Here is a 15,502-nt window from a genome sequence, read left to right on the forward strand (position 1 = left end):
ACAATTTGTGAAAAATGACTTGTCTACAAACAACCTTTGATCCACTTGGGTAATAACTCCCCAAAGCCACAATTTCTCGGAATATTAATTAAAAACTCCCAATCCACTAGATCATAGGCTTTCTCCTCCAAGTCCAACTTGATTGCTACTCCATTTTCCCTTGACCTTTATTGGGCCTCCACACACTAATTTGCAATTAGAATCTAATCGGCTATTTTCCTATCCTAAATAAAGACCCCTTGAGACTGGATAATAAGTGAGGGGAGTACCTTTTTCATCCTAATGGTCAGCACCTTTGCAATTAACTTGTAAATACTAGTTACTAAACTGATTGGTCAAAAATCCCTAGGATGATAAGCACCAATTTTCTTTGGCATCAATACTATAAAGGTTGAGTTCATTCCCAGATTGATCTCCTCTTCTATCAAACTCCTTGAACACTTTGACCAAGTCAACTTTGATTATATCCCAACAATCTTGATAAAAGGCCACTGTAAAACCATCAAGCCCTAGAGCTTTAGATCTATCCTTGAAAAGTTGTCTCCTTAATCTTTCCTCTCAAACCTATTTTCCAAAAAGTCTACGTGATAAGCTCCCAAAACCTCCCAATCTAGCCCTTCAATTGTCCATCCCTCATGGAGTGGCCTTCTATAAACTGATCTAAAATGATCCACAAAGGCATTGCCTATCTCACTTTGTTTGCAATCTCTAAATCCCCCACCAAAGAAGTAACTAAACTTTTCCTCCTACCATTTGCAATGGCATGGAAGAACCTAGTGTTTCCATCACCTTCCTTGATCCACTTCTCTCTAGACTTCTATTTCCAACTGATTTCCTCTCTTAATAAGGTTTCCTCTAGCTCCTTTTCCAAGATCCATCTCGAATCCCTATCACCAACCCACTAAGAAGCCATCCTCTTCCTTCCTATCAATTTCCTCAATTTGTGAGATCAGACTAGGTTTTTTCTCCTCCAATCTCCCAAATTTCACTATTCCATTCTTTAATTTCCTCTTTCAACAATTGCAGTTTCTGCAAAAGTTTTTTTACCTTCCCACTTTGGCAATTGGAGTTGGGTATCGTACCATTCCTTTTACCTTATTTTTGAACTCCGGATGAGTAAGCCACATGTTTTCAAACCTAAAGGGGGTAGGTCCTCCTATGGATAGTATTCCTTTGAAACAAACAAAACAAACAAATAGGCCAACAATTAGAAATATTTTTTTTTTTGATAAATAACATCAATTCCATTAAAATAATGAATAGATACAAGAAGATCCCCTTAGAGGCGCGAGGAGCAGCCTCTCCAAACAGAAAATACACGAACTACAACAAAGAAAACATGAATGTTGAAATTAAAACAATAGTTACAATTGTGCCCAGAACAATGTTTCCCTATTTATCCCTTGTTTTGCCAAGACATCAGCAAAAGCATTAGCTGATCTCCCAACCCATTGTACTGTTATAGACATATTTCTTGTCAGCCATTTGAATTTCTTAACTCATTTTTGTAGCCCCAAGTGACATCCTCCGGATTATTTAACCAGTCCACTACTGTCTTAGAGTCTCCTTCAATCAGAAGCTGCTCCATGCCCACTTCTTTTGCAAGAAGTATTCCTTGTATTGCAGCTGACAGTTCTGCCCGGATAGAGTTCCCAACTCCTAAAGGCCTGTCCAATGTTCCTCCCAATCCAGCAAAACCAAATACCTGTCAAGCTTAGAACAAATAGGATTAGCTTGGAGATTTGACCAAGAAAACCTGGATTGTCCCAACGGAATGTCTCTTAATTCAAAGACCTCAATAAAATCTTTGAATCTTCTCATGCTCGGAGGAATCTCCCTAGGATGGGGCAAAACTCTAGTTAATGAGTCTTTCTCCCCAAAAACTCCTAACCCATTTATTGTCAACCTCTTGAAATTTGGATGTACGAATGAACACTATATCAGGCTTTTCCTTTTTTTTTTTTTTGTGATCAATAACATCAATTTCATTAAATTAAGAGAATAGAGGGAAAGGAATACAAAGGGAGATAAAATAACTTAGCTCCCCAAAAAACAGAAAACTCGGGGAAAGCAAAGAAAATTAAAAACTAGCCCAGAAAACAGCCTCCCTATTCACTCCTTGCTTGGCCAACCCATCCGCAAATGAGTTGGCACTCCTCTTCACCCAGCTATACTGAATCTCTATGTCCCTACCCAGCCATAAGAACTGTTTTTTCTCATTGTTAAAGTTCCACAAACCACTGTCCTCTGTCTTCAACCAATTAACCACCACCTTCGAGTCACCTTCCAGAATCAAACGGCTAATATTTAGATCTTTTGCTCTTCGAATTCCTTCAAGCGCTGCAAGGATCTCAGCCCTAAGAGAGTCACCTTCTCCAATAGGGCCAGAGAATAAAACAGTAACAATCCCTTCCTCATTCCTGAAGACTCCTCCAATCCCAGAGGGCCCTGGATTCCTTACACTGCTGCCATCAAAATTCAGCTTTATAAAGCCCGAGGGGGGAGGGGACCAGAACGGACAAAGAGTCCTCTTTCATCTTTCAGTGAAAGCAATCTCTTTCCAGTTTCTTAGCAAGTCATCCATAGGACAATCTGAAAACAACTCCAAAGATTTTAGCCAGTGAACCGCTCTTATAAGAATTCGATCTAACAAATCTTCCAAAGTTTTTTTCCTTGTCAGAAAATATGCGTGAGTTTCTTTCTTCCCACAAAGACCAGCAAACCGCTGCCCTAATACACCTTCACATAGTCTTCCCTCGCTTCTTAGGCCAACTGAAAAAAGATGGGGAAAACAAACCTTGGACAGTCTCCGGAGGATACCAAGAACACCCAAAACGGGAGAAAACCCACTCCCAAACAGATTTAGCAACCTTACAAGAGACCATGAGGTGGTAGCCAGATTCCCCATCAGCTTTACAAAGAGCACATCTATTAGGAAGTAGACAATAGTTGGGTCTCTTTCTTTGGAGTAAGTCTAAAGTGTTGATTCTTTCCAGGAAAATTTCCCAACAAAAAAACCCCACCCGAGGAGGAATAGGTCTGCTCCAAATTTCCTTAACTGGAAAGGACAACCCCAGGGGGGTAGGAGGCTGAGTTAAAGTTTCAAAGAAAGAAGCACAAGAAAAGGTACCAGAGCTAGAAAGGGTCCAAAATCTGGTGTCTTCCTTAGCAGGGTTTAGGAAGACACCCTCAAGGGAGGCTAGCAGAGCTACCAGGCTATCCAAGTCCGTATCCCTAATTGCCCTACGCAGGCCAAGGTTCCAACCAAAGCCCGAAGTGGAAGCTGAAGGGACTAAGAAAGAAGAAATGGGTTCATTTTTCAAGTCTGAAAGAGCATACAAGGAAGGAAACTTGTCTTTCAGAGGAAAATCCCTGACCCAAAGATGTTCCCAGAAATTTATTCAGTTACCAGAGTTTAGACCATACCTGATCCAAGGGGAGAAAACTGGAAGCAGATTGTGGATGGATTTCCAAGGAGAAGCAACTGACCAAGATTCTAGGATCCCAGCCATTGTCTTCCAGCCCATGAATGCTAGCCACAATCTTAGTCCACAATTTATCCCTTTCCAAAGAGAACCTCCACAACCACTTCCCCAGAAGAGCCATGTACCTTTTCTTGAAGGTATCAATCCCTAGACCTCCTATTGTTTTACACCTAGAGACCACCTCCCAGCTCACCCTATGATCTCTCTTCTCCTCTCCAGGCTCCTAGAGAAAGTTCCTTATTAATTTTTCCAAAAGATTTGAAACCTTTGAGGGGATCTTAAACACTGACAGAAAGTAAACAGGAAGGTTAGCTAGGGTAGATCTAATGAGAGAGACTCTTCCACCTAAAGAAAGAAACTCCTCTTCCAGGCCGCTAGCCTCTTCTCAAACCTCTCCACTACCGAAGCCCGAAAGCTGACACTCTTAGAATTATCTCCTAAAGGGAGGCCCAAGTAAGTCAAGGGAACTAGCACAACCTAGCTCATCTGCAGATTCCCTTAGGTCTCTTTCATTCACATTCACTCCCGCCACGCAACTCTTGTCGAAGTTTACCTTGAGGTTAGATATATGCTCAAAAAGTTGTATTGTCAACTTTAGATTTCGGATCCAACTGAGGTTCCCTCCTTCACAGAAAAGGATAGTATCATCTGCAAACTGTAGAAGAGTTAAGGGAACCTCGTCCCTTCCTACTCTCCACCCTCTTATCAGATTCCCCGAGTCTGCTCTATAGATCAATCGCCCAAACACATCAACAATAAGGGTGAAAAGAAAAGGGGAAAGAGGATCTCTTTGTCTTAGACCTCTCAACGCCGGAAAGAAGTCAACCACAGTCCCGTTCACCAGGATAGAATAATGGCAAGTCCTAACACAGCCCCAGATCCACTTGCACCACCTGTCACCAAAACCAAAACTCCTCAACACCTCCATCAAGAATGACCAATCAACCAAGTCGAAAGCCTTCTCCATCTCCAATTTGCAGACCACTCCCTTCTTCTTTGACTTTCTAAAGCTCTCCAAGCTCTCATTTGCAATGAGGATCTGATCGGTGATCTGTCTTCCCTCCACAAAAGCACTTCCTTCTTTTCATCATCCTTCTTTTCCTTCTTCAACACTTCCTTGATTGCTCTTCCTTTTGTGGCATTCCCTAGGCCTCTAATACTCCAACTATGATCTCCATGGTCAACACTTGAGTACACCCCAACCTCAACCACTCTACAATCCTCCCATAGCACTAAATTCTTTGTTCCCTTTCACATCATTTACGAGCTTCTCAACTTCATTCAAATTTTTCCTCCTCTTACCCCCCTTGTTTGCCTTTCCTAGTGAAAGACTTCAAATCCGTAGAATTATCAACCTTAAGACCCATTCTAATAGCTAGATCCTCTATTGGGTCTTCTCCAGAAACATCCTTCTTTTTTCCTTTAGAGATAAACCTCGAACCTCCATTCTTCTTACTACACCCAGTTTTAACTTCTCTTTCTTTTCCCTGAACCACTCATGTTCTCCCCCATTAAAATGTTCTCTTCACGATGTTTTATCAATGAATCCACTCCTTTCCTACCCTCTTCCATTTCCCCTCCTATCCTTTCAACAACCCCTCTATCTCCCACAGGTTCCCCTAACTGCTCCTTACCAAGCTCTAGCTTGGCTATCCCACCTTCTATTTTCTCCCCTACAATATCCTATCCATTTTTTGGCACCACTATGGGCAAATTGGAACCCTAGATGGGAGCTGGCAGTTTTGTCAAGGCAATAGAAGAAAGTTAGTCCCAAAAACCAAACCAATAGGTTTTCAAGGATTGTCAAAGAAGGATGATGAATTAGGCATTGTATTCAATGCTCCTTTGTTGTTGACAATGGTTAGACAGGGGTGTTTTTGGTTTTTTCCTCCTTTCTTATACTCTCTCAATATTTGGCCACCCATATAGGGGTCTTCTTGTAATTATTATTTTCTTAAATTATAAAGTAATCTTTTGAGGGTGTGAACAGTGAATAACACACACCTCTCTACACTTGCTCTCTTCTTCCTCTTCTTCCTCTCACTTGAAACCCTAGTTTCTACAACTTGGAATCAAAGCAAGTAGAAGCATCTGGGAGTTGTTCTCTGTTGATCTCCTACCCAGAGGCGAACTGCTAATGTCAGACCACCACCAAATGACGTCAACAGTCCATACAGGTGCCGGTGGCAATCTATGAAACCAACACAGTTTGATTCGCCCTAGTTTTAGAAAGTTTTGGTATAACTCTTGTCATCATATGAAGCTTCTATGATTTTTGGTAGATTTTTCAAGGAAAAATAGCAGAAATTTCAGATCTGATGTCAAGCCATGTACAGCAGGTTTAATGATATTCTTTTGTTGTAAAACCTAGACCATTCAGGTCATTTTTCAATTTGGGATTGACGGAAAGTGGTCCCGTAATTTTCTGAGCATTGTGTGATTTTTGGGAGATTTTTTTCTCCCTCTATTTTTTCGCCATCCTAGTTTTTTCAGGCTTCCTTTGGTTCTTAACCATGTGGTAACCTAGTTTTTGGGTCTAGAACCTCGGTTAAAGTGTTGGGGGTCCTTTTTGTTTGGTGAAAAGGTGTCTTGTTAGAATATGCAATCATCTAAGGATTTTTAGATGGTTCCCGGTGTGCTCCCGGGAACTGCAGATATTTCCAGTGGTATGATAACTACTGTTAAATTGGATGGAACTAATTTTTTAGAGTAGTCTCAATCTGCTAAATTTACCAGTACTGGGAGGGGTAAACTGGTGAAGGGATGGGAGATCCATCATATGGAGGTCGAACCCTATAGGAAGGTTGGGTGAAATTTCAAAAATTTCTTTACTCCCATTCGAGAGTAGGTGTTCACGCCCAAAGAGTGTACCAATTCCTCCCTCCACTGAAGATGACACAGCTTAGGATGAGGCAGGATCAGCATGTAGTTCTTCACCAAGAACCTTTGATTCTTCAACAAGAATCGAATGGGGTAGTAAACACAGCTATAGAAATATTTCTTCTAACCAAAAACAATATCAAGATCTAATCTTGATCAGTTCCAAGAAAATGGAGATCAAACAGGGTAGGGCGGCAAGAGCAGGGAGAAAAAGAACTGAAGGCAGAAACAGTCAAACTGAATTGTCTTATGTGTTGTGTGTATATCTTTTTCAGATCTGCCATGCTCTCTATTTATAGCCTTAAAGAGATGACCCCCTAATCTGATTAGAAGTCTCTTGATCCAAATCTTTATTTGGATCTGAACTCTTTAAGTGATAAGGATAGTTCCTTATCTTATCTGCAGATCAAGATCAACTATTCAAGGTTCGTTCTTGTAACCAAACTGGACCAAATCTGAAACCAAGATTAGGGAGAGGTATACCTGATACTAAATCCATGCAAAATTGCTCCTCCAAACGCAGGTGTTCACGCCCAAAGAGTGTACCAAATCCTCTCTCCACTGAAGATGACACAATTTAGGATGAGGCGGGATCAGCAGGTAGTTCTTCACCAAGAACCTTTGATTCTTCAGCAAGAATCGAATGGGGTAGTGAGCACAACTTCAAAATTGTTTCTTCTAGCAAGAAACAATATCAAGATCAAATATTGATCAGTTCCAATAAATGGAGATCGAACAGGGTAGGGCGGCAAGAGTAGGGAGAGAAAACTTACGGCAGAAATAGTCAAGTTGTGTTCTCTTCTGTGTGTATTTTCATATCCGCCCTGCTCTTTATATATAACCTTAAAGAGATAATCTCCTAATCTAATTAGAAGTTTCTTGATCCAAATCTTTATTTGGATCTAAACTCTTTAAGTGATAAGGATAATCCCTTATCTTATCTGCATATCAAGATCAGCTATTCCTAATCAAATTAGGAGCTCCTTGGTCCAAATCTCTATTTGGATCTGGACTCTTTAAGTGGATAAGAGTTATCCTCTTATCCTTATCTACTTATCTATACCTAGATACGCCCCTATTTAATTAATCCAATTAACCCAGTTCGAAATGGACTTTAGACCCATTAAGCTTTCCGGCTCACTTCCTTTTAACCCTGGCTAGCTTCGTTCTCTTTGTATGGTGTGGGACCCTATCATTGATCTACACATCAACCACATGGGTTCAGTCTAGCCCCTGTTACAAGGCCTGGCCGAATTCACTGTTGAATACAGTGAACCCCTGAGTCCATCACCACGGGCTCTTAATGGGCCCAACATTTACACTAAATGGTCCTTGGGTCCAGCCATCTTATGAAGGCCCAAGGACTGTGGGCAGATGCAAGATTAGCCCATCGGATATAACCCTCAATGGTCTTACACTTAAGAGGGAAGCTTGCAATATGCGTCAAGGGGAGAGATCTGTTGCTATGTATTTCTCTTCTCTTTAGTCTATCTGGGAAGAAATGGATCACTTGAAAGCTCTAGTTTGGAAGGACCCTGAAGATGGTGAGCAGTTTCGAAAGTACATAAAGGAGAATAAAGTCTTTGATTTTTTGGTAGGCTTAAACCCGGAGTTTGATTTTACCAGGCAACACATTCTTAGTGCAGGCGTTGTCCTCTTACTACACCTTACTCTCTTGTACAAGGGAAAGAAAGCCGAAGAACTACCATGATGCAATCCTCTGTGAGTGATCATTCTGCCTTTATGTCATCATGACCCAAGCAAAACAAACATCCCATTGCAGAATGGGAGAGAGGAAGAGCCGGAAGAGACAGACCTAGAGCACTTAACTGACTATGAACTGATACCAAACAAGTCAGAACCTGACGGGGCCGAGATCTCCTTACACGCCCTCATGGGCTTCAACTCTATTCAGTCCATGCATGTAGAAGGAAGATTGATGGGCCGAACTGTGATGATTTTGATTAACAGTGGCTCTACCCTGAATTTCATCACTTGCCGTTTGGCTAAGCAGCTAGGTATGACCATACAACCCACTCCTCTCTTTTCAATCCATGTGGCTAATGGGAGTCAGATGTCGTGTAATGGTGTATGTAAGAAGGAGAAAATCCTCATACAGGGCCATAATTTTGTGGTGGATCTCCACCCATTGGATTTCTCAAGGGCTGATATTATTTTGGGGGTTCATTGGTTAAGTGGCCTGGGCCCTACTCTATGTGATTGGGCCAAAATGACAATGGATTTTCACCAGGATGGCTAGTCTTGTCATTTACAAGGGGTGCGGCCCCCTGGTCCACAAAGTGACACTTTAGCCTCCATGATACGAGCATCCAAGGATGTCGGCCAACCCATATTTATGCACTTACGCATTCGGCCCACAGTCCCAACTCTGGACAACCGGGGTTGTGATCACCCCACTAAAGCCCAACACCGGGCCCTACAGTCGATACTCGATCAGTTTGGTGATGTATTTGAGGAGATGAACCAATTACCTCCACCCCGAGCTCGTGATCATCAAATACCTCTCTTACCCGATTCTAATCTGGCCAATGTGAGACCATATAGATACCCTTACTTTTAGAAGCTGGAAATTGAGAAGGCAGTGAGAGAACTATTGAAAAAGGGCATATACAAACCAGAACCAGCCCTTTTTCATCTCCTGTACTCTTAGTAAAGAAGGACGGTAGTTGGTGCTTTTGCGTAGATTACTGGACCTTAAATCAGATTACTGTGAAGGACAAGTTTCCTATACCCATCATTGACGAACTACTGGATGAGTTAGGAGAGGCACGAGTGTTCTCCAAATTAGACCTACGGTCCGGGTATCATCAGATTCGGTTCCACCAGGCTAACAACCACAAGACGGCCTTTAGGACCCACGGTAGCCATTATGAGTTCTTTGTTATGCCTTTTGGACTCACAAACGCCCCCTCCACCTTTCAGGCCCTCATGAATGACATCTTCAGGCCATTTCTAAGGCAATTTATTCTAATGTTTTTCGATGATATTCTTGTGTACAGCAGGGATTGGGACACACATATGGAACATCTAAAACTCACCCTCACAACTCTAAAGGGGCACCAATTACATGCCAAAATGGCAAAGTGTTCCTTTGGGCAAGGACAAATTCAGTACTTAGGCCATGTGGTTGCAACGGGTCGAGTCATGGCAGACCCAGAAAAGGTAGCCGCCATTCAGAAGTGGCCCAAGCCCACTACTGTAAGAGCTCTGCAGGGCTTTCTTGGGCTTACCGAATATTATAGGCGCTTCATTAAGGGGTATGGGCTTATGGCCGCCCCACTAACGCGTCATTAAAGAAAGATTCCTTCAATTGGACTGATGAAGCCCAACGGGCTTTTGAAGACTTGAAGACAGCAATTTCTAGCCCTCCAGTCCTCACTCTTCCAGACTTCTCTCAGCCCTTTGAAATAAAATGCGATGCATCGGGTGTAGGAGTAGGAGCCGTCTTGATGCAGAAAAGGCAACCCATTGCTTATTTCAGCAAGGCTCTCTCAACAACTCACCAAAGTCAGTCCACTTATGTCAAAGAAATGATGGTTGTGGTAATGGCAGTGCAAAAGTGGTGTGCATACCTATTGGGACGCCAATTTGTTATTAGAATAGACCAACGAAGTTTGAAGTACATAGCAAAGCAAAGGGTGCACACCCCGGAGCAGCAAAAATGGCTTAGTAAACTGATGGGCTTTGACTACCTCATAGAATATAAGTCAGGGCCCGCCAACAGAGTAGTTGATGCCTTGTCACGAGTAGAAGAGTTAGCCCATCTGATCTTTTCTTTAGTGGTTGGTCTGTTGTTGCCCAGAATTCGGCCCACAAAGCTGAACTGCTAAGGTTGTTTCATGACTCCGCCTTGGGAGGGCATCCAGGGGTGCTATAGACCATAAAGAGGCTCAGCAACCACTAACATTGGGTAGGAATGCGTAAGGATGTATTACAATATGTATTTGAATGTCAAACCTACCAACAGTAGAAATACTCGTCACAGTCTCCCGTTGGCCTTCTACAACCTCTCAAGATTCCATATCAGGTGTGGGAAGACCTTTCCATGGACTTCATCACGGGTCTTCCTCGTTCTGCAAGAAAGGAGGTTATTGTTAGACAGTTGTATGCCCTTAGCACCAATCAGAATGATGTACATTATGAATTTATTGTAAATGAATAAAGTACATATTTGATTCATGTTCATGTGGTGTGTTTTTGTGTAATACCCTTAAACTGGACACTTATGAGACTCGTGTTTGTTTAGAATGTTCACAACCGTTGGGTAAGTCTGGGGAGATTTATCCTGCCAAGGCTGACAATGGGGTGCTGCCAAATGTTGGGGTGGCCTATCTCAGCCGCCAGGGTGAGACCCAAGGCACATGCAGTGTAGGATTAATTGAGTCTTTGAACCGGACCAGATTTCCAGTATTGCCCTGGACCTTGGAGATTGATGGGCAAAACTGAAAAGCTACACCTGACCCCAAGACTCGATTATGATACTGCACTAGGTGTCGGATTGGGCTGTCTTTAATATGCCAATCAGTGAGATCCTTAGCGGGGGTCAAAACCTAAATATGTTGGGACAGTCCAAGAATTCATCTGAGTGGGTGATCATAGTGACGGGATCAGCCCCTTTGTCGAACAAAGGTAATGATCGGGGATGCACTCTCTCTGATGGAAACCAAGACTGTCGACAGCCGATTTCAATCGTTGAAATTTTGTTTTGCAAAATATATTTATATACTGATATACATATGTATATATATATATATATATATATATTACGGTTTCTAAACGTTTGCAAAAGGTTTTAATTTCCGAGATCCATATGAGCAGAGAGTGCAACACTGTTCCTTGTAGCTGAGGGAGAGGTCCTCTCTTGTCGAGCAGTGTTTGATCATTATGGGCTGAGAGGTTAAGTGTAAGACCATTAAGGGTAATACCTGATGGGCTAATCTTGCATCTGCCCACAGTCTCTGGGTGTTACAAGGTGGCTTGGCCCAAGGACCACTTAGGGTAAGTGTTGGGCCCATTAGGAGCCCATGTGATGGGCTTCAGGGGGTGCACTGTCCATAACAATGTATTCGGCCAGGCCTTGTAATAAAGGTTGGGCTGAACCCATGTGGTTGTTGTGTAGATCAATGTTTGGGTCCCGCACCATACAAGGAAGCCTAACTGGGCAGTAGTTTGGAAGGCTAAGTGAGCACATGTCCTTAATGGGCCTAAAGCCCATTTCGAACTGGGCTAATTTGATTAGTTAAAAGAGGGGCGAATTCTGAGATTAGATTAGCTGATTTAGAAATTTCCTAATGGGATTAGGAAAAGGCTGATCTAATCTACAGATAAGATAAGGGTTTACCCTTATCACTTAAAGGGAATTCTGATCCAAATATGATTTGGATCAGTAACTCCTAATGGGATTAGGAGTTGATCCCTTTAAGCTTATAAAAGGAGGAGGGGGCGGCAGCCTTTAGACACACAAGAGACAACTGAATCCATACTGTCTTCAGAGCTTAAATCATAGAAGAAAGAATTCAGCAACACTGTGAAATTCTTTCTTGTCGCCTACTTCCTGCCGCCGCCATACCTTCCAGTTCGATCTCCTGTTTCCAGTGGGAGTGATCAAGATTGGATCTTGATATCAGTTCTTTGTGAAAGGATTGATTGGAAGCTGTGCTCACATGCCGTCTAGCTTATTCTTGCGAAGGATTAGGTTCTTTTGAAGGACTGTTGATTCTGCTCCATCCTGCACTACGCCATCTTCAGTGGGAGCAGTCTTTGGATCCTTCCTTGGGCGTGAACACCTCCATTGGGAGATAATATTTCTCCGTATCAGGTATAACCTTCTACTGCTTCTGTTCAGATTTGGTTTGGTTCTTGGTTCAAGATTGATCCTTGAAAAATATGGTTTTTTCTAAAATAGGGAATTCGATTCCCAGTGCAGATAGGAGAAATTTTTGAAATTTGCCCATTCTGTTCCGCGAGATCCGGGCATCCATACGATGGATCTCCCATTCCTTCAGTTATCATGGTAGTGGTTGACCGTCTCACCAAGTACAGCCATTTCTTTGCATTACCTCACCCTTACACCACAGCGATGGTGGCTGACATCTTCATCCGGAATGTCGCCAAGCTGCATGGAACCCCAAGATCCATTGTCTCAAATCGGGACCCTGCTTTCCTGAGTTCATTCTACAAGGAATATTTTTGGTTGCAAGGAACCCAACTGCACCCCTCCACGAGTTATCACCCGCAGACTAATGGGCAGACTGAAGTTATTAATCGTTGCTTGGAAGCCTACCTTAGATGCTCCGTAGGGGAAAAGCCCGGACAGTGGGCTTACTGGCTTCCGTGGGCAGAATACTGGTACAATTCGACCTATCAGTCGACTGCTGGAATGACACCCTTCAGGGCTCTTTATGGCAGAGAACCTCCTCCCATATTACCTTATGAATATGGGTCATCCAAGGTGGCAGAAGTAGAGACCTGTCTAATTGCAAGAGACAAGATTCTTAGATTGCTTGAGTCCAACTTGACAAAAGCCCAGCAACGAATGAAGGCCCGCTATGACACTCACCACCGCCCGTTAGAATTTCAGGTGGGTGACTTCGTTTACCTTAAGCTCCAACCTTACCGCCAGATATTAGTGGTAAGACGAACTTGGCACAAGTTAGCACCCAGGTATTATGGGCCTTATAAGGTTCTGGAGAGAGTGGACCCTGTTGCTTATCGGTTGGACCTCCCTGCAACCTCAACGCTTCATCCAGTGTTTCACATCTCACTTCTTAAGAAGGCGATGGGAAGTCATACACCTATCTCACCCAACTTACCCCAATTCACTGAAGAAGGGTACATTGACACGGAGCCTATCAGAATTGTGGATTTCCGTTGGGTTCGATGAGGTGGTCAGGTTGTGCCAGAAGCCAAGGTAGAATGGGTTGGGCTTCCTCCAGATGATGCCACTTGGGAACCTTATCTTAGGCTGAATGAGAGGTTTCCAAACCTAGACCTTGAGGGCAAGGTCAATGCTAAGGGGGGAGGAAATGTCGGGACCCAAATACTCCCTCCGAACCCAACTATAGGTGTGGAGTAGGCCACCACCGAGCAGCATTTCACCAGAAGACAGAGAGGCTAACATGACACGTGGTAGAGCCTTCCAAAGTTAGTTACATTGCCACCAGAAGATATTCTCTTCATGATTGCATAAATGTAGTAGGTCGTCTATATTAGGCCCTGATCATGTAATAAGTGAAATGAATGAATATCCCTTTCATCTCTCTCTGTGTGTCATCTCCTTCCTCCCTTTTCCCCCCTTCCCTACCATCTTTTGTTTTAGGAGGTTAAGCCACCCTCGAAGGGGCTTCCGAGGTGAGTAGTAACTCATCAAAAGGCCAAGGATGTTATTTGTGAGTACTGCAAGAAGCCAAGACACACTAAAGAAAGGTGCTAGAAGATCAATCCTCATCTAAATCCAGAGAAATACAAAACCGGAAAGAAGGGCAATGCTCACTTGGCTACAGTTGGTAATGATGCTCAGCCCTCGAATGTGCTTAACTCCTCTGATGTGATGGACAAACTCAGGAATATATTGTTGCAGCTAGAGAAGGGTGATACATCCTCCTCATCTGGTTCTAGACTTAGTAATCTATCTAGTTCATATGCCAAGACAAGTACTACATTTGCTTGTTCCACCTCCTTTAGCCCATGGAATGTAGACTCTGGAGCCAATGCCCATATGACTGGTATGCCTTCACATTTTACCTCATATAAGTTAACCCCAGGGAAGGGCAAGATTACTGTTGCTGATGGATCTCAGACCCTAATCTTGGGTCAGGGTGAAGTCAGAATCACTAATAACCTTTCTCTTGACTATGTTCTACATGTGCCCCAGCTACAAAAAAATTTATTGTCTGTTAGTTCTCTAACAAAATCCCACAGTTGCTCAGTAACCTTTTTTTCCAACCATTGTATTTTTCAGGACCTAAGCATGGGGAAGACAATCGGAAGTGGGCATGAAGTGGATGGAGTTTACCTCCTGGATGGATCTTCTGAGCATGGATTGTCAAAATAGACTAAGTCTTGTTCCAATGAGAAAATGAGTATTTTGAAATTATGGCATTGTCGCCTTGGTCATATGTCTTCAATTCTATCGACTTTTTGTTTTCAAACTTATTTGATTCTATGTCCAAATTGAATTTTGAATGTAAAGTTTGTCATTTATCCAAACAATGTAGAAACACATATTTTGCAAGCAGTAAAAGAAGTAATGTTGCTTTCCACTTGATTCATACTGATGTTTGGGGCCCATATATTGTCCCTTGTATGCGGGGGTACAGATATTTCATTCTCTTCGTTGATGACTGCAGTCCGTATACGTGGCTTTATTTGATGAAAAATAGAGATGAAGTTCCTATGATTGTTCAAAACTTCATGAATATGGTCGAGACACAATTTGATAAAAGAGTTAAGATAATAAGATCTAACGATGCCAAGGAATACTTTGAACATCACTTGCATAGATTTCTTAAAGACAGGGGCACTATTCACCAAAGTTCATGTAGTCATACTCCACAACAAAATGGGGTGGTTGAAAGAAAAAATAGGCATGTGGTTGAAGTTGCTCGAGGCTTATTGTTCCAACTCGTTTCTAGGGTGATACAGTTGAGATAGTTGTATATCTCATTAATAGACTCCCACCAAGGGTCCTTAACCTTCATTCTCCTCATCAACTACTCTTCCCTGATAAACCTCCTTTTAATCTACCGCTTAAGGTCTTTGGTTGTGTTTGTTTTGTTCATGATATGAGTCCTTCCCGATGCAAGTTCGATCCTAAATCAGTTAAGTGTGTATTCCTTGGTTACTCTCCAGTTCAGAAAGGTTATAGATGCTTCGATGCTCTCTCTGGCAGGAGATATGTCTCTAAGGATGTTACCTATTTGGAATCATCTTCCTTTTTCCAATCACCCCATCCTTCTCTTCAAGGAGAGAATGCAAGTGAAGATCAGACTCCCTTCTGCCTTCCTGTCCTACCTCTATTCCTCCCTCTCTTCCTACCTCTTGAAGTTGAATGCCCATCACAATCTAATTCCCCAAACTCAAGTAATTTTGAACCTCTTGACAATCTTATTATTGAT

At 42.6% G+C, this 15,502-nt stretch overlaps 1 protein-coding gene across 3 annotated transcripts in view; it reads right to left on the reverse strand.

The window, feature by feature from the left end:
- Positions 1-15,502, reverse strand: part of LOC148846179 (SNARE-associated protein-like protein) — a 50,070-nt gene that overhangs the window by 19,968 nt on the left and 14,600 nt on the right. Inside the window, exons 3-4 of one of the 3 annotated variants that reach the window (XR_016102398.1) lie at positions 10,348-10,459; positions 10,079-10,257 (exon numbers count right to left, since the gene is read on the reverse strand). The exons of 1 other annotated variant lie outside the window; for it this stretch is intronic. The gene's annotated coding sequence lies outside the window, so the exon portion shown is untranslated. Of the gene's footprint in view, positions 1-10,078; positions 10,258-10,347; positions 10,460-15,502 lie in introns of those variants that run through there. One more of the 3 variants, XR_016102397.1, reaches the window with a different exon arrangement.

The sequence above is a fragment of the Nelumbo lutea genome, chromosome 7, assembly GCF_056320005.1.
Source record: "Nelumbo lutea isolate HS-2025 chromosome 7, American lotus-T2T, whole genome shotgun sequence".
NCBI classification, from domain to species: Eukaryota; Viridiplantae; Streptophyta; class Magnoliopsida; order Proteales; family Nelumbonaceae; genus Nelumbo; species Nelumbo lutea.